The following is a 20,456-nucleotide window of genomic DNA, read 5'->3' as shown; positions in this document are numbered from 1 at the left end:
AGTGCATAAATGCAGATTTCCTTCTAGGCAAATGTGGTCAAAGCAAATTTGAAACATCTAAAAATCAATATGCCTTCAGTGTGCCATTTCAAATCCCCCCCATATGAATAAATTCAGGATTGCCATTCATATCAAACCTCGTGACAACCATACTATCCTACAATTGGCGCTTACGGTAATTTGTGCTGCAAAGTCTGGATTCAGATCTACTACTATTACTTTACATGTGGTTTTCACAAAAGGTTCACACCCTGCACAAAGATAAACACACTACAGGACTTGCCTGTGAACTTCATTTCTTCGTTTTGTTCACGTCTTTAGTCAAGTCAGCAAAAATGGAAATCTTGATGGCTAAAGCCATTAGATATTAGATTAGATGATGCCCAAAGGCCCATCTTAAATGCAAACAGGGCTCTCAAAAGTACGATTTAGACGAATTAGCCACGTGACACATACTTTGCAATTTCTTGAACTTCCCCAACTCCAATTCTTCAGGTTTTTCATCGCCAACGCTAGAAGTTCGAAATGAATCCTACGTAGTTCCTGCTGAGCCAAGGACAAAAACAGAAATCATATCTCCAAAAGTGGAGAACTTCTTCAATCCTTTGAGTAAGTGCACCTTGGGGATTGCCTCGGGGTTACTCCTTCGCCAAACTGTTGTTACTCTGAAACATAACGCTGAAAGATACACACAGACCCTCTGCGTACAGGGAATTCCAGGTTTGGAAGCAGAAAACAAATGAGAGTGTTCCATCAGAATTTGCTCCCCTCCTTACTTCTCCCTAGCCCAGTCTCTTGGCCTCTGTTGAACAGAAAGCACCTCTCCCCGATTGCCAAGTCTCCTTGGATACACAAAACTACTTTGAAGTGTGTTTTGGAGCCCGGCTGAAGATTGGCCTTGCTTCCTTCTTGCCAGCCAACTTAACGGTTAAGACTGCTGAGAAGATGCTCCTTGACACTGAATGGATAACTCTGGAAAGGGAACATCCACGTTGGTAAACAAAGTGAGAATGAATTCAGATCTCAATTCTGCTAAAATTTTGGCAACGGAAATTCATTCCAGCCAGCAACGGATGGCTTTGCCAAGTGAGAATTAGTTCAACCTTTCCTTGTAGAGATAGAACTATCCAGCTGCACTTATTCATCGACACCCAGTTATCAGGACACAAAATTACACAAATGGTTCCTTCACTCTTGGATGGGTTGCATAAAAGAACAGTACACTCACTCCAACTTGATGCTTAGGAATTACAGTTCAAAGTTTGCTCTGTATCTTCTAACCATGTCATGGGTGTTTTTTTTCCATGGCATTCTGCTACTCTAACTCAGCTTGTTCAAGGATATAGTTCCCAAAACAATTCCCTTAACCATTCCAGGTTTGCTCCCTTCTCTCCCATGTAAACCTAACGGAGGAACAATTCCCACCCATTTTTGAGGAAATATGGGTTTACGGGAGGCTAATATATAACTTATTGTCTGGGCTGGACGTGAGAGAGATTCAAACCTTAGAACTTTCGTTGTCTTTCTGAAAGCTTGCTGGCCCAGTGGAAATCAGAAAGCCATGGCTTGCAAAGCTGGAGAACACATCAACGAGACATTGTGCCTAGAACACAAATGTTGTGTTTCTTCCAGAAAATTTATTCAATTAGACTGCTATACTCCGTTTGAAGACCGTAAGTAGTGTTTTGTCCCATGTATCTTCTTTATATCCTCTGTAGGAATAGCTGAGTTGTACATTCAAATGACTGTTTAAAGAAGGACTTAACAAATCCAAGTATTTTAATGTTAGCTTTAATGAATGTCAAAGTGCGACAGTATAAAATACCATGCATAGTTACAGGACAAATACTTGTATGCAGCAGGTATTATATTTTGTCCCTGCCACCCCCTAGTTAAAAACAACAACAACCTTGTTGCTGAGATCTTCTATATCAGGATGTCCAACGTTGGTCTTCTGTCTACATCATGGTGTCCAACCTTGGCCAATTTAAGACCTGTGAACTTCAACTCCCAGAATTCACCTGTGGACTTCAACTCCCAGAATCCCAATAGTAAGATGGAACAACAGTGGCTCTTAAGGACTGTTTGTAACTTTCTTAAGTAGAAAATTGATCTCTTAGGAACATGATTATGAAGCCAATGGCCCAACCAATCCTTTGGCTGTTAGGATCTCCAGTTTGTGTGTTTTCCTCTATAATAAATCTCCCTCGGTGCTTACGATTCTTCTAGAAATTACTAAAAACTTTTTGTTCTCTGAGACCTTGAGATAGGGTAGTTGTAAAGCAACTTTCACCTTGATTGAAAGATCAGCTGTGCTCTCTTTCATATATATTGTGCCTTTTTTCTCCCTTATATGCACTTACCCAGTCATTAAAGAGCTTTATTAAATAAATCCAATGCCTCACTGCTTTTTGAACCAAGGACCAAGGATCTTCAAGTACAGTTAAGAGCCATGGTGGCACAGTGGTTAGAATGCAGTGTTGCAGGCTAATTCTGCCAACTGTCAGCAGTTCAACCCTGATGGGCTCAAGGTTGACTCAGCCTTCCATCCTTCTAAGGTCAGCAAAATGAGGACCCAGATTGTTGGGGGGGCAACAGGCTGACTCTATAAACTGCTTAAAGAGTCATAAAGCACTATGAAGTCGTATATACGTCTTAAATGCTATTGCTATTTTGTGATGAGGTGTTTATTTTTAAAGACCTCTCCAACTTGTCTAAAGTTTACTATTTCAGCTATAGATTGAATGCCAGCTATGCTTTATGTTGCTCAAACCACAACAGGCCCTCAACAGATTTTGAGAATATTTGCTGTTGGCATCGGAGGAATGTTGGCTCTTGTCTGCCTTCCATTTTGCTGTTTCATAGTAGAGAGAAGGTAAGAAAAGGAGGTAAGAGGTATCGCAGCAAGTTAAAACTTTCCAAAGCCGTCCCACAAGCCACCATTCCCTGCAGAAAGGCATCCAAAGATAAAAAGAAACTTTAAACTTCATGAAAAAAAAGTTTGTCCAGGCAACTGGACTTCTTTGTTTTTTTTTCTTGGAAAACATTTTGCTTCTAATCCAAGTTCTGAAGAACCTTCTTGGATGAGAAGCGAAATGTTTTCAAAAGAAAAAAAAACACGAGAAAATCCAGTTGCCTTTTGGAAAATGAACCTTAGGGACTTCCTTGTCAAGAGTCAGCCATTCTTCCCTAACCCAGTGTTCTCCTGACTGATTTGGGACCACATCTTGAAACGTTTATATCTTTGTTCTCAATGGTATTTCAGCCCATGTGCTAATCCTTTGCGTCGCTCCCCCAAAGAAGATGACACTGAAGAAGAAAGTGAGAGCAGTGATGAGAGCAGCGATAGCTAATCTTGCAGAGTGAATTCAAAACTACATTGAGGGATGTTATGAAAGATAATTAAATGTTCATCATGATATGCCTAAACTGTACGGAGTTATTGATTGATTTTTGGAGATGGGGATGTGTCAACTGTATATTTCCAGAGCTGAAGCAATAATGGTGATGTTTACCGTTACCACTGCTCTCCTCTCCTCTGTCTTCTGCGCATCCGGGCACTGGACCCAACTGTTCCTCCTCTTCCTCATCAGCCACCTCTAGACCTGGGAGCTGTTGACTCTCCATCTAAGGACTGATGATGGCCCAGGCTCCGCCTCTGTCTCTGTCTCTCTCTCTCTTCCAGCTCCATCCCTTCTTCCCTCTCAGAGCTCCCACGCCTCCTCATCTGATTTAGTTGCTGGAATGGCCGTCGGCCGACAGACCGCAACAGGTGTCGTCTAATCCAATGAGCTGAGAAGCGAAACATCTTCAAAGAAAACCCAGAATGTCCAGTTGCCTCTTGTAATCCTAACCACAATGATACCGAAATGAAGGAAAGTGCAACTTTAACCCTAACCCTAACATTGAGGCCCAAACATGGTATTCAATATTAATCATAAAGTGGTTTATTTGGCTTTGGCTCCAATGTACTGTGATTCGTAAACCCACGGTTTGTGGTGTTTGAAGCTCACTAGTTGTAGGAGCTTTTTGAAGTGATCGTGGCATCACGGATGTGCGAACTCCCTAATAACCTTGTGCTTAAAGTGCTACGATGCAAGATAAGTTGGGTTCTGCCAAACCCTTTTGTGAATTTGGGAAAGTTTTCAGAATTTTGATATCATAACCACAAGATGGTGGTATAAGCAAATCATCTTAGTCTCCTTGAACAGCAGTGAATGCAGGTTCCCTTCTGAGCTTTTCAGTTTTGAAATGATTATTTTCCTTTAGGATCTTGGTATGTCTATACCTAAAAAGGGCTATGCAGCCAACTCAGATTCTTACACAGTACATGGTGGGCTACGGTGGCAAAATGTAATCATTAATGTTGTTGAGAAATGGGCTAACAGAAGCAATAAAAATGATCAGGAGTCCGGAGGCAAAGCCATAGGATGAAAGGTTCATGGAACTAGGTATGTTTAGCCTAACAGAGAGAAGGCTTAGGGGTGACATGACAGCTGTCTTTCAGTATTGAGGGGCTGTCAAAGAGAAGATTAGTGGTTGGCCTATTCGCCCAAACACCCTAGGACAGGTCAAGAAGCAATGGATGGAGGCTTGTCAAAGAGAGATCCAACTTGGGACTTAAGGAGAAATTTCTTATCAGTGAGAACAAGTAATCCGTGGAACAGCTGGCCTCTAGAAGTTGTGGGTGCTCCATCACTGGAGGTTTTTAAGAGATTGAACAAAGATTTGTCCAGGATAGAATAAGAACTCCTGCCGTGGGTGGAGGGATTGGACTAGAAGACCCCAAGGTCCTTTCCAGCTCTCTGACTTTATGAAGTCACTTCAAAACAGCTTAAAATCAAGGAAAACCTGAGTGTCAGCTAATCCCTAATTATACTGTATTCCAGCCTAGAGCCTTATCGATCAATATTAGGCTCACCTGATCCTCTAATAATGGGATATTAGAGAGGTGAAATCAGAGGTGGGATTCAGCCGGTTCTGACCAGTTCTGGAGAACCGGTAGTGGAAATTTTGAGTAGTTCAGAGAACCAGCCAATGCCACCTCTGACTGTCCCCGCCAACCCCACCTATTCTCTGCCTCCCATTGAGTCCCAGCTGATTGGCTGGGTCTCCTTTGGTTGCCCTGCACAGGAGAACAGAACTGGAAAGCAGGTTAGTGGGGTGGGGAGGAAATGGAAATTTTGCAGTATCCTTCCCCTCCCTTTCCCCCCAAGCCATGACATGCCCACCGAACTGGTTCTAAGAAATTTTGAATCCCACCAAATATGAGTCCATTGATCCTGAGGATCTGAAGTTCTTAGGACTCATTCTCATGATTCAAGAAATAATAATAATAATAATAATAATAATAATAATAATAATAATAATACCACCAAAGGCATTGACAAATTTGCCATCAGTCAATTGCAAAAAGCGGCTTTACTGGGAACAGCTTCCACCCTGCGACAATATCTGTAACACCGTCAAACGTCCAGATTTGCCTATCCCAGGTCCTTGGGAAGGACTCAATAGGTAGACAAAAATGACAAGCCCAGCCTGAACATCTGGCTGACTGTGTGATGATGATGATGTTTAATAATATGCAGTAGTAGTAGTAGTAGTAGTAGTAGTAGTAGTAGTAGTAGTAGTAGTAGTAGTAATGTTGGTTTCCTTGCTAGTATAAAGGGGTCAGGCATCAAATCCTGACTAAGAAATAAATATGCAAGGTGTAAACCCTGTGAGCACAAGTTGCAATAGGATAGTTGCAAGTAAGGTCTACTCAAGAGTAAGGGCATGTTCAAGAGTAGCCCTTCTTTGCCTATAAATCAGTAATGGCTTCCAGATGTGACTCTGAAAACATTAAATATCTTCACTTTGCAAAGGATCCAAATTGGAAAACATCTGGTCTCAGAGCTTGGCTGTTTTACGTTTTCAAGTTTTGTGACCATGATTTCTTATCCATAACCTGGTATTGTTGGTTTAGTTCTGTTCTTTTTTTGGACCGTTCCCTGGGATTACTTCCATCATTAATTTACGATAAGGCTGATTTTCTACCATTCCTGGAAAACCCATTTTAGAGAGTTTCTTAGTTTTGCTGTTTTATTTGCTGACCTGAAGGACTGTACAGGAGGATAGAGGTCTATAGCAGTGCATTAGTTCCACAGATGCTTCCCATTAAAACTGACAGATCCAGATAAGCGCAACTATTGTGAGAGGCATCCATCTTTCATAGCAAATAAATGCTGTGTTCATAATGATGCATTAAATATATGTTCTGCCTGGTTCCCATGACTCTGGGAGTTTTACAAATTGTTAAAACATCTAAAATCAAAGAACTCAAAACGTATAAGAACAAGATGAAACAAACATGACATAGAAAACAGAAAATGAAGAAGACAAAGGAGATGGAGGAGGAGGAGGAAGGAGAAAGAGAAAGAGAAGGAGAAGAAAAGAAGAGGTGGAGGAGGGGAGGAGGAGAAGAAGAGGAAGAGGAGGAGGAGGAGAAGAGAAGAGGAAGAGGAAGAAGAAAAGGGAGAAGGGGAAGGGGAAGGGGAAGAAGGGGAAGGAGAAGGAGAAGGAGAAGGAGAAGGAGAAGAAGAAGAAGAAGAAGAAGAAGAAGAAGAAGAAGAAGAAGAAGAAGAAGAAGAAGAAGAAGAAGAAGAAGAAGAAGAAGAAGAAAGAAGAAGAAAGAAGAAGAAAGAGTCAGATCTTCAAGACCCTCAAAAATTGTACTAGAAGTAGCTGGATCTCCAGAAGAACCTTGTTCCACAGGACAAGCATTGCTATAGAGAAGACACACTTCCAGGTAGATGGCATTGCTTAATCAAAGGAACCCAGAACATGGGTCAACTCTGCCACATTGAACCAGCTGGGAAGATAATATGGGCTACAAGCAGTTTGTTGCTGCCGTACATTTATCAAAGGTAGGATAGTTAGATGTAGTGAAAATTGCAGGCGCACTGAGAATATATTTCCTATTTTAATTTTGCGGACTAAAAAATAAATAAATGCATAATTCCATTGCTCATTTAAAGCAGGTAAACATCAACAGCAGCCACACAAATTAGATAGGTCTGTGTTGCATTGATTCATTTAGCTGACTTAGGGGAGAGAGCCGAGATAATTATACAACCTTACCTGAATCCTAAGCAGTGGTGGGATTGGGCAGATGGTTAGTTTAGCAGGTATTAGTACAGGATGCTGTGAGATGAGCTCAGAGCTAAACTCTGAGTGACTTTATCCATGTTGCTTTTTTGGCAGGAGCACAGAGGTGTTTTTCCATGGCTTGCTTCCTAGATCCTTTTTTTTAAATTGGCAGTCTAGTCTTCGACCCTAGGATTTCTGGATGTACTATGCAGATCCAATTGTTTTTAGCTTTTGATCCCCACAAGATGAGCTACTGGCACTTGCTGAAAATTAGCCACGATGTCTCATATAGAAAATAGAATAATAGCATTGGAAGGGACATTGGAGGTCTTCTTTCTAACCTCTTGCAGCACCATTCTGGACTTGATGGGGTGGATGCATATGATCATAGAAAGAACAACAGGTTGGAAGGGACCCAGAGGTCCTCCAGTCCAACTCCTCACCCAAGCAGGAGACCCCATACCATTTCAGATAAATGACTGTCCAATCTCTTCTTAAAAACCACCAGTCATGGAGCAGCCCCAAATTCTGGAGGCTGGTTCATTGTTGTCACTGTCAGGAAATTTCTCCTTAGTAAAGGAGAAATGTATGTATAGTGAATGAAATTTATGTGTGTGAATGAAATGAAATTTAGCTTTGTAAAATTGTAATTCAGATCATCTTATAGTTGACTGCCTTTCCATCACCTTATCTACTGAAGAACGCAAGAAAAAAATGCACTCCTGCAGTATTGGTTGATATGCATAGACCCGGCTGTTTGGAACTCTGCCACCTAGCTGGTAGTCTTTCTAAGAATGACATCCTTGAAGTACCAGTAGATGGTACTTCAGTGGATCTAGGTTGTCAATCAGTTGAAACCAGGAACAAGCAAAAGCCTTGTTCCTTCTGAAAGCTTTGGTCTTATGGACATCCAAGAGAAGAGTTTAAGGATGATAAAAGTCTACAAAGCATTGTGCCCTAAAACCTGATGCAGCTTTTTCCTACTTGATAGAAGACAGAAATAGGAATAAGAAGACTGCAAAAATACTGTCCTCCCTTCTCCAACTCACCTTTGGCATTCATCATACCCTCCTATCTTGAGGAAATTGGGGTCCTGACACAACTCCCAAGTAAAAACAGTATATCTGTCTAGAAGTGGTACATCAAAAGAACAGGCTTAACCCACAGTAAATTCTACTCCATATCTGGGCCATTGACTGTGATGCTTCAATGAATCATTAGTCACACATATCTCTGGTTTGAAGAGAAGATATGAACTCCATGCACATAATTTTATTTAATGAAGCTTAAAGTGACTCCTTTGTCTTAGCTAAAGGATATAAAACCCTAATGTAAGGGGAGTGTTAGCCACATGGTAGTTTTAGCCTTCTACTCCCTTCTCTGTTCTTTGCTGGGCATGTTGTCCTGCCATTTGTCCTTCTGCCAAGTTGTATCAAAATGATATATCTAGCTTAAGTGAAGAACATCCTTTCTTGGGGCAGCAGGAACATAGTAGCAAAACAGCACGGGAATTAGATTGGGGAGAAATCTTGAGATGTTCTATGGAGGTTTTATATGAGGTAAAAAGGTTCTCCTCACACGCACGTCATTTCCAGCTCTAGGGAGTGGTGCTCATCTCCGTTACAAAGCTGAAGAGCCAGCACCGTCCGAAGACGTCTCTGTGGTCAGGTGGCCAGCATGACTAAACGCCAAAGGTGCACGGAACGCTGTTCCCTTCCCACCAAAGTGGTCCCTATTTTTCTACTTGCATTTTTACGTGCTTTTGAACCGCTAGGTTGACAGAAGCGGGGACAAGTAGTGGGAGCTCACTCAGTTACACTGCGCTAGGGATTCGAACCACCAAACTGCCGACCTTTCTGATCGACAAGCTCAGCGTCTTTGCCACTGAGCCACCTTGTCCCTTCTTATATGGGTCTTAAAGGCTATACTTTGAAACAGGGACTAACTGAGTAGGGAAACAAAGAAAGGTGAAGAAACGTTTTCCTCATTGAGGGGGTGAAAGGTCTTCCTCTAGACTGAAACACCATCCAAGAAACATATGTGTTTCATTTTTTCAACCCTCTGAAATATAACAGGATGAAAAAGTTGGTTAATGTCTTTACAGATTAATTAGATTTACTCCATGTTTGTGGTCAATATTATATTAGTTTCAGAGCTGAAGTTTGATTAAAGGAAACAAATGACTTTTCTCGAATTTACCATGTGGTTTAGTGAGCACATCCATTGCCTACTTTATAAGAGGCAGAAACTACATTTCAACAAGTAGAGTTCCTTGGTGTTTTTTTTTAAATTAATATGTTCATGTTGGGAAGATTTTATCTTATCCATGTCTCCTGTGTGATGAAGTTACTTCTGTAAGAGGTAGAAGGATATAGTCTTCTAGCTCATATATTCAAACTTCAGTTTAACATTTCAGGAGGGGTGTCTATTATCCACAACTGTCTGTTAAATACACAACTATGTTGTTTACATCGCTTTATCATTTCCACCCTGAGGCAACTTCCCTAAATGAAGTTACTGGCATCATTTGAAGAACTGATGTTATTTAGAAAGGGTGTACAGGTACAATTAAGGTAAAAATAGCAAGAATTTAACAGCCTCCTCTATGGCATATCTGATACAACAGATTTGTCTGTTATTCTGGGTAAAAAGTCTGGATAGTTGTTTTGTCCATTATATACAAAGTCTGCTAAATAAGCATCCATTACTAAAATGTGGTTCCACTATATTATTTAACTTGTCTTGGAAATTTCATATTAGACCCTTTCAAGAAAGATGAAATATTTTTTGAAATCCAACTAGATCAGCGGTTCTCAACCTTGTTCCACAAACTCCTGGGGGGGGGGACCACGATGTCATCACAAGGGGCCTGCGAAGCCTTGAAGAAACAATGATTTAAATCTTGAATTAAGTCTTGGGGTCTATGGCCATGGTCCATATAGGAGCTGTAGTGGTGCAGTGGTTAGAATGCAGTATTGCAGGCTAATTCTGCCCGCTGCCAAGTGTTTGATCCTGACTGACTCAAGGTTGACTCAGCCTTCCATCCTTCCAAGGTTGGTAAAATGAGGATCCAGGTTGTTGGGGGACAATCTGGTTGGTTCTGTAAACCCCTTAGAAGAGAGCTGTTGAAGCGGTACATAAATCTAAGTGCTACTGCTATATAAATGGGATCCATGGTGAAAAAAAAGATTGAGATTAACCCAACTAACATTTAATAGGAATACTTTGAGATATGGGTCTTCTGCAGATCTTTTGGGTGACTAAACCTAGGATTGTCATAGAGAAGAAGAGGCATCTTTTACTATGAAAACACAGTACCCCAACACCTATTCCTGGGTTGTTGTTTTTTTGGTCTTTTAATGACCCCGTAATCCCTTGCATTGTGGTGGAGTCGGGACAACAGAATAGATCTGAGTGTTTACTGGCCGGATGCCTGCCTGTCGCCAATGTGGAGTTTTTGCAGCAGATATTTTCTCATTGTGCCCAGAGAGAGAAATATCTGCTGCTACCTAGGATCGAACTCACAGCCTCCTGATTGTGAGATGAGAACTCCAACTCTTGGCCACCGCACCACTCAACAACACCTATTCCTGGGATGCTCAGCTGAATATCCAAGAGTCAAAACAGTCCGGAAATTGCAAAGTTAAGTCTGTAGATACCGTAGAGCATCATAGCATTTTCAACACAGCATACAAAGGATTTTTATTTATTTATTTGTACCATCTGTTGTAATTTAAACCTATAGTTAAAGTGTATATAGGTAGCTTCATCTATAACTCTTTGGAATCGCCCTTTGTTTTATGGGTTTCTGCCAAGATTCTTACTGTTACTTTAATAGACTCTTTTGTAGTTTAATTTTATCTCTGTATGAAGCTAGGCACTCACTCACAGCTATATTTGCTGATGATATTGCTTCCTTGTGAGACATTAGTTGTTTCGTACGAGCTGGATATACGATTTACGCATTTTCACTCAACTATAAAAGTCTTTGGAAAATCCTCAGCCAGACGGGTTATCAGCATTCCTGAAGGAATAGCAGCAGGATCTTAGGAAATAAATAGAAAACATGAATCATGCAAACTCTTTGCCCTTCATAATTTCTAAAGGCATCATAAACATACCCCACCCACCCACCCACCCAAAAAAAGAATGAATTCTCTGTACATTTGGTTATTCTACCATGCTATTGTTTGGCTCATTTCAGGGTGTCTAGTTATCCAGTAGAAAAGACCCTTTGAATGTTATGACTGGAGAGTCTTGGAGAGCAAGCAGAGAATGAAATGGTCAAGTACCCGGAGGTCCTAAGGGTAAGGTATTTCTTGAGAAAAGTACTCCACTCCTCTACTCTCAATAGAATTCCCTGTGCCTCCAGGGTCAAAATTTTGGGCCTGGACAATCTGGAACTGCACCACTTGCAGTCTGATTTAAGCATAGTTCACAAAATTGTCTGCTACAATGTCTTGCCCGTCAATGACTTCTTCAGCTTCAATCACAATAATACACGGGCAAACAATTGATACAAACTTAAGGGAAACCACTCCAAACTCGATTGCAGAAAATACGACTTCAGCAACAGAGTGGTCAATGCCTGGAATGCCCTACCCGACTCCATTGTTACAGCCTCAACCTCTCACAGCTTCAACCTGTCTACCTTGGACCTCACCCCATTCCTAAGAGGTCATTAAAGGAGGAATGCATAAGTGCACCAGCATGCCTACCATTCTTTACTGTCCTCATTTATTTGTATTTACTTCCTTTGTTCTTGTTTATGTTCACACCTATAGTTGTTATCTAATACATGTTCGACAAACAAATAAAAAAAATAAGGTGCCCATTCATTATTGCTTCAAGGTTTGAGCCATGTTTCTTGCAGAAGGAGCATAACAAGCAAGACTTTGGGACAACGCTTAAGAGTACCATTGTCATGCCCTTCAATAATTGACATAGATTCTCAGAGAAGGTCTTTTATGACCTTCTCCAACTCTTGCCTAACTGCAGAGCCTTGGTGCTCTCCGAGCTTGGTTGCTTGCTTGCTTGACATTTCATTACCCAACTAGGATCATCAGGGCTTGTAGTAGCACTGAGCACATCAGGAGCACCGATGATGTTGCCTAGTTGGCCAATGAAACATCTGCAGGGCAAATAACCAAGCTCAGAGAGCAACAAGGACATCACTGTTCAACCCTGACCTAGATATAGTTTCTTCTATTCTCATGTAGCTTTTTCCCTGAATTTGGGGTGCTAAAGTATCAGCTTATGGAATCAAAAAAGATCATTATGAGTAATTTTCCACAAACACCTTGCCATCCTTCCCCAAGAATTGGTGTAGAAATGATGTACAACACTAACCACTACATTTCCCAGTGATCTTTGGTCTGTATTTCTGGAACTTGACAATCCTATGGAATTTGCATCCTATTAGGACAACCCATTAGTCCATCTTTCCATTTCCATTGTAATGGACAGCATCTCTTTTCAACTGGAAATGCCACTGATGGGACTTATGGACCTGATGTTCCTGTGAAGCTTGCTTATTTATTTATTTATATTTATATTTATATTTATATTATATATATATATATATTATATATATATATATATATATATATATATATATATATATATATATATATTTAAGTATGGTTCTCCACCTTGCAGCATTTTCAGGGGTGATATCAAAGATGTATGGGACAATATGAGTGATGGCAATCAAGACATTGCAATTGTTGGGTTCCACATGCAACTTTGGCTTATGTTTATCAAGTAAAAGTTGAAAATGTACAAGCTTCCAGGCTGTATTCATAGATCCATGACAGAAAAAAAAAAGTTCCCTAAAGTTGCATCATTTTCAGAGTACCCCCTCCCCCGCAAAAATATATAAACATATCAAATTTGGATCTTTTCCATTTTCCGCTAATGGAATAATAGACTCATTTCTGTTGAATCCTTTCTGGGACATCTTAAACTCATCTTTATTAGCTTTTGCAGATTCAGCTTTAAAAAGCTATTGTTTATGGATATATTTAGATGCTTAACTGTTGGCTAAAGACAACGTTAATGTTTCTTTGGTAATTGGTTGATATCCATCTGTTTCAATTTTATTCATAAAATGATGAGAACCAGACAGACAATGAGAAAAATTCTTAATGTACTTGGACTGTATTGCATATGATGAAATAGAGGAAAATATCTGTAGCTCATGGATTGACTGTGGAGTCCTTGGTGAGCTCTTATCTTGGTGGTTTGCATGCATTTGTTTCCTTACCCAACTAGGTATCATCATCAGTGTTAGTGAATGTGGGGGTTTGCTCCCTATTTATATACAGTCACTTGCCCTGTCAGTGTTGATGATGGTGTGGTTTTTCTCCTTGGCAGTTCCTCAATGGGGATATTGTTTTCTGCTTGATAGTTTGTATGGCATTAATCCCTACTTATCTAGGTTTTGACTGATGGAGAAGATGGCTTCTGGTTGTTTGTTTCCTCCTTGGTTTTGGGGGAGGGAGAATTTAACTTGGTTTAGGATGCTCAGGTTTCCCAGTTGAAACTGTGGTTGACTCTGTCCATGTGTGTGAGATGAAGGAGTTTTCATCCTGTGGTTTGACTGCTAGTTGGCACTCATGGACATTCGAACACAATGAATATAACGATGCTGGAAATTTGAGAATGCAAAAATGAGCTAGCTTATTTTTGAACCGTTGTCCTTATGGATACTTGGAATGGTGCAAAAAATACAATATGGCCTCTCAGTCTAGTTTGAGCCAAGCTGTTCTCAAATGCAGAAGAATTATTTGTGAATTCAGGTGCTTCACCAAGACTTTACAGGTTTTCAGCCCTACATGAATGGTTCCATCTATCCAAGAAATAATTAGGAGGCCAATATATATATATATATATATATATATATATATATATATATATATATATATATATATATATATATATATATATATATATATATATATATATATATATATATATATATATATATATATATTTACATATATATATATGTTTGTTTACACACACACACACATATACTACATTTGTGAAGCACCCAACAACCTTAATTTGGAAGGCATCTCATTTTATATTTGGCAGGGAGGCGCCACTTGCAAGCCACACCATGAATGACAAAAGATACCATTTAGAGCGCAGATGGTGGTATAAAATAAATTGCCATTTCCTCCATAGAAACACAAGCAATTTGGCTGTGTGAAGCTGCATTTCCAGCCGAGATCCTTGAAACAGATGTCGAGATTGCTTGTGCTGGGGAAACTTTTTAGGGGAAGGCAAAATGTTCAGGTAGGAAGACTATAAAATAGATTTTTAGTACCTAGGCAAGACTATCTACCAGAAGATGGGGGAGCTTAGCCCACCCATGTTTTTCCTTGGACACTAGAGATGACATCCAAAGTAGTTCTGAAAGGTCCCATGATGTTCCTCTTTTCTTAGATATGTTTTCTGGCTGTGGAGGAAGAACAAATACAAAGCTATTATTGAGAATACAAAATCTAGCTACAGTAATAATTAAGACTGGGGAAATCCATACATTGGATGGATTTATGGAATGAGCCTTTAATGTCAGGTTCCTCAACCTTGGTCATTTTAAGATGTGTGGACTTGAACTCTACACTTCTTAAAGTAGTCCAGGTTGAGAAACACTGTTTTAATATTATGTATGAAAAAGACGATGGGGTATAATGAATTGGGCTGGATGAACCATCTATCTGTCTATCCATCTACCGTCTATATCTGTCTGTCTGTCCCTATCTCTGTCTGTCTTTCTATATTTATTTCTAATCTTTTCTTCCTTCCTTCCTTTTTTTTCTTCCTTTCTTTTTTCTTCCTTCCTTCCTTCCTTTTTTCTTTCTTCCCTTTTTCTTTCTTTCTTTCTTTCTTTCTTTCTTTCTTTCTTTCTTTCTTTCTTTCTTTCTTTCTTTCTTTCTTTCTTTCTTTCTTTCTTTCTTTCTTTCTTTCTTTCTTTCTTTCTTTCTTTCTTTCTTTCTTTCCTGCTATTGTGCTAATATATCAAAACAGCCCCCCAAAACAGCATATACTGTAGGTATCCATCAGATAGACAGATAGAAGAAAACGAAGGAGGAATGTGGTTGAATTAGTCAATTCTCTCCCTACATCTCTTTTTTGCTCTTGTTTATTTTATTTTGAATTTAATGTGGCGGGTGAGATCGCCTGCTTTTGCATTTTTAATGAAACCAAATGTTGCCCCTTCATAAAACTTGCTGCATTTGGATGATTGTGGAGCGATAGACGGCTTGCTCTGTTTTCAGATCTCAGTGGAAGAGATTTCACCAAGTAATGTAGAGTTTTGGAGGAATACTTACTGCTAGATATGATAGGAAATTATCCAAGGTGCTCTCTCCCTCTCCCTCTCCCCCTCCCTCTCTTTCTCCGGAATGGCATATGGTGTTGTTTGAACAGGGGGTTGGACTAGAAGACCTCCAAGGTCCCTACTGACTCTGTTATTCTGTTATTCTGCTGAGCCATTGCTTTGAATAAATCAGTGATTCCACCCAAGCCACTGTTCGCACTGCAAACTAGCCTGTATTAGCTTTTGTACCTTCTGAAGAATGCCCACTGGGTTACAGTTAGGAAACCTAAAATAACATATCAGATGAGGGAAATCACAGCAACACTGGAAGACTTCTGTTGTGTGAAGAGAAGAAAACTGGAAGGAGCAGGAGGCCAACATATTCAATAAAGGTAAGCTGATAAAAACAGTACCAAATAAAGTCAAGTAGACAAGCACTATCTCTATGGTGCTCACAGCTGTTGGTTTAATGAAACTGCCCTCTCAAACAGAGCAGAAATAGGGGTCCTGTCCCAATTCCAATTCGCAGTGGCTGAGTGGCTAAGACACTGAGCTTGTTGATCAGAAAGGTCGGCAGTTTGGCAGTTCGAATCCCTAGCGCCACATAATGGGGTGAGCTTCCGCTACTTGTCCCAGCTTCTGCCAACCTAGCAGTTCGAAAGCATGTAAAAATGCAAGTAGAAAAATAGGGACCACAGCGTTCTGTGCACCTTCGGCATTGAGTCACGCCGGCCACATGACCACGGAGACGTCTTCGGACAGCGCTGGCTCTTCAGCTTTGTAACGGAGATGAGCACCGCCCCCAGAGCCAAAAATGACTAGCATATATGTGTGAGGGGAACCTTTACCTTTTACCCAATTCCTCTAGGCACAGACTTCCAAATCACACAGACAGAAGCTGCAGGCATCATCTTCATTTCTCTTGCAAGTGATTGCAAATGTTGCAACCATGCATTACATCCTGCCAAAGGTTTGACAGTTTTCTGGCCAAGTTTAGGAAACCAGAAGAACATTAATAAAGAGCCTATGGAGACCATTCTGCAAACTAGGCATTGCTGGTTGGCATTCGTCCACATCTCCTCGCTGTGCTGTTCCTCATTGCTGTGACTGCTGAGTTCCTGCATTAAGAAGCAGATTCTACTCACTTTTCCATTAAAGAGAAAGGTAGACGGGCTCCATAATTATAGGGCTATGGATCTCCCTTTGGGTAGATGGCGTAAGAGACATTGCTTTGGGGGTTCGTCACATGCCATCAGTGAAGGGTCATGTGGAACGCTGAGGGCCGTACAGGTGATACTGGGAGGAGGGATGAACTCTGAGATTCAACCTGTTTGGTTGCACATCTCTGGCAACAGAACCTCCCCACCTTACAAAGAAGCTCATCACAACATTGCTTAGTTCTTTGTTGTCCCTACTGAGACACGAGTTTCCTATTAGGTCACCCCCAATTTGTGAGTGAAAAAGTAAATGAATGTTGGTGCTTAGTCTCATAAGGATTAGCCATAGTGGAGCTATGACTCCATTCTGGAAAGAGGAGGAGGGGAGGCGAAGGGGAAGAAAGAAGGAAGGAAGGAAGGAAGGAAGGAAGGAAGGAAGGAAGGAAGGAAGGAAGGAAGGAAGGAAGGAGGAGAAGGTGGAGGAGGAGGAGGGGAGGCGAAGGGGAAGAAGGAAGGAAGGAAGGAAGGAAGGAGGAGGAGGGGGAGGTGAAGGGGAAGGAAGAAGGAAGGGAGGAGGAGGGGAGGAGGAGGAGGAGGAGGAGGAGGAGGAGGAGGAGAGAAGAAGAAGAAGAAGAAGAAGAAGAAGAAGAGAAGAAGAAGAAGAAGAAGAAGAAGAAGAAGAAGAAGAAGAAGAAGAAGAAGAAGAAGAAGAAGAAGAAGAAGAAGAAGAAGAAGAAGAAGAAGAAGAAGAAGAAGAAGAAGAAGAAGAAGAAGAAGAAGAAGAAGAAGAAGAAGAAGAAGAAGAAGATGATTATTCATCAAAGGCTACTTTCTGGTTCTTCTTTGAAGGCATTTAGTTTCTTATCCATGAAGCTTCTTCAGCTCTTCTTCAGCTTCTTCTCTTTCAAGAAGAGATTGGACAAACTTTTGTTGGAAGGTACAGAGTCTCCCAAAGGTGCTTTCTCAAGAGGCTAAGAGCTGAAGAAACTTCTTGGATGAGAAGCAAAATGTCTTCAAAGAAAAACCAGAAATTCCAGCTGCCTTACACAGCTGGAGACTATTTTAATGCCAAACATTTGGAACACAAAGCCTATCCGTGCCTTCTGCTTGCCCATGGATTTGGTATGTTGCCTTGTGTAACTACTTTTGTCATGCTGTTGCATAGATATATATTTCAGGGCAAGTGTGTGTTTGTGGGTGTGTGTTTATTCATCCCACAAAGGACAACGCAACAAACTTTTCTGAACAGCAGTTTGTCGGATATCTTCTTCTCCCCCTCCCAAAAGAAATTAAAGAGGGGGAGAAATCTACTAATTTACAGTTCCCCCCTAGTCCGAAACTTGCCAAACTGGCAGGAGCTCGGGGTCCTTTGAAATGCCAACTTTCAAATGAAAGCAAGGGAGAAAATATTGCTGTTGTTTTTTTTTTCCCCAAGGACTGGCCCAAATAACAACTGAGAAGCAATTTTGCCAGCCGGGGCTTCATTTTACTGATGGCAGAAATAGAGTCTGTTATTTTATCAGCAACTGAATTGGATTTTCCTCATATAAGCGTGGCCAACCTTGGCGCAGTTGTAGATATGCTGAAATATAGTTCTGTAATGCATGCTTTCCCAAGTTTCATACATACATACATACATACATAGATACATACACAAAAATAAAATGCAAAACAGGAAAACACAATATATATACATCCAACACTAATAACAACTACAAAGAGAGAGTGAGAAGATTGGTGTACAAGAAAGGGGATAAAATGACCCAAGTATCAAATAAATATAACATTAAATATATAGGATCCACCCGGGCTGGATGGTGGGAAAAATAAAAATGATAAATTTAAAATTGATTTAAAATTGGTTGCGTTCTTTTCTTCGCCATTTGCTCCTGCTCTTTTAAAAACTTCTAAGTGTGGAGGTTTCATTTAAAGAAATAAAGTCGTTGGGACATGTGAGTAGGAATTGGAATATTTTCTGCAATGCTGTGAATATTCGATTACGTCTTGAATTCCTGCTGGGAACATTCTGGGATCGAAAGAAAGACAAAGGAGATTTGTGCTCGGGAATCCATTTCACATTTGGATTTGAGAGTGATTGATTTTATGTAGCCATGATATGTACTTGTAAAAGTGGATTATTTCTCTCCATTGAGCCTACTGGGAGCAAGCATTTAATGTCAACACTATATTTTAGCATACAATTAAAACCCAAACCAAAATCAATAGTACCAGGCTTGGGATTACTCACGAGGTTCCCATTCTAGTTTATGTAATTGCTCCAGAGTAAATGGTTTGTAAACGGCAGCTTGTCATTTCAAAAAGGAGGAGTTTAGTTACGGCGATGATTAATCCATGCTCCTTCCCCTCTCTCCATTTTTAATAGTTTGTTTTAAAGCATTTACGACCAGTTATTCAGAGAACGGTATTGATTTCTTTTTTAAGTGATAGTATGTTGCTTGCTACTAGGAGAGAAAAAGCTCGTGTTAAAGGCCTCCTGCTTGAGAGCTAAGTCTCTTGTGACTTTCAAGTCATCAGGGTCCAAAAACTATACATCCGAGTCTGGTAAGATGATTGACAGAAACTTTACTCCAGGTTTCTAAGAGCATCATGCCCTTGACAAGTTGCCAGAAGGACAGCAAGGCCCATCTAGACCAACCATCTGTGGTGTGCATCTCTAACCATCTGTAAAACCAATAAACTACTGTATCTATGAGAGGTCAGCTAACGCCTCTGTTGCCTGTCTTTAATTCCATTTTACCAGCTCTTGAGGTTGACCAGTGTTTAGTAGATAAATGTCAAGCTTTAACTTTTGCTAGTTGAATGTGTGTGTGTGTGTGTGTTTGTTTGTTTGTGTGCTTGCTATGACTGGGATTGAGCTAGGAGTGTGCTGGGTGCAAATGAAATTGGAAATGACCCACCACGATTCCCCAGCATTTAGAAGAAGGTATCCTACAGAAAATAAGGGACGCGGTGGCTCAGTGGCTAAGACGCTGAGCTTTTGTCGATCAGAATGGTTGGCGGTTCAACTATTCGAATCCCTAGTGTAACGGAGTGAGCTCCCGTTACTTGCCCCAGCTTCTGCCAACCTAGAAGTTCAAAAGCAGGTAAAAATGCAAGTAGAAAAATTGGGACTCCTTTGGTGGGAAGGCAATAGCGTTCCGTGCTCCTTTGGGAGTTTAGTCATGCCAGCCACATGACCACGGAGACGTCTTCGGACAGAGCTGGCTCTTCGGCTTTGTAACGGAGATGAGCACCGCCTCCTAGAGCCAGAAACGACTAGCATGTATGTGCGAGGGGAACCTTTACCATTATCCTGCAGAAAAGATGTGACCAATGGGGACCCTATTGTCTATTCCAGACTTAGGAAGTTATACATGGAATACAGCAGTCCCCATCCAAAGCGTGGCATTGTGAATTCCGTGGTCCTCATGACCTACTGGCCACGAGGAGGGATGGAGGTAGAGCAATGTTGGGTCATTAAATATTGGTGGACTTCAGCTCCCATAATTCCCCCCCCCCAAAAAAAAATTGGGTTCATCATGGGAACAATCTGTTTTATGATTGCTACAATTATAACTATAATGGGCAGAATTCGTTATGGTCCTAAATCTAGGACTGCCTTATGTGTCAGGTGTTAAAGACCAGGTCCACATGTGAAGCTCCAATTAAACTGATTTATTGCTATTCATACCTGTGCACAAGAATCTTCTTAATTAATGGCCAGCACCTTCTTGGAGCCAGATAAGGGTCAATGGATTTCAAGGGAAGTTGGACTTAGCTCACTTAGTGGCTACATAGGGATTCGAGGCTGCTATCTCTTTTCAGTCCACCCCCAGTTCATG

The 20,456-nt window shown here is 40.8% G+C and overlaps 1 non-coding gene across 1 annotated transcript in view; it reads left to right on the top strand.

Moving 5' to 3' along the window:
- The first annotated feature begins 1,525 nt into the window (after nucleotides 1–1,525).
- Nucleotides 1,526–20,456, top strand: part of LOC113422461 (uncharacterized) — a 29,714-nt gene continuing 10,783 nt past the window's right edge. Inside the window, exons 1-2 of the transcript XR_015750731.1 lie at nucleotides 1,526–1,673; nucleotides 2,782–2,875. This is a non-coding gene — a transcript (uncharacterized LOC113422461). The remainder of the gene's footprint in view (nucleotides 1,674–2,781; nucleotides 2,876–20,456) is intronic.

The sequence above is a fragment of the Notechis scutatus genome, chromosome 10 (assembly GCF_049901735.1).
Source record: "Notechis scutatus isolate UNSWTSFEM ecotype Mainland chromosome 10, rNotScu1.2, whole genome shotgun sequence".
Classification (NCBI taxonomy): domain Eukaryota; kingdom Metazoa; phylum Chordata; class Lepidosauria; order Squamata; family Elapidae; genus Notechis; species Notechis scutatus.
The sequence above is the reverse complement of the archived record's forward strand: the minus strand, read 5'-3'. Positions and strand labels throughout refer to the sequence as shown.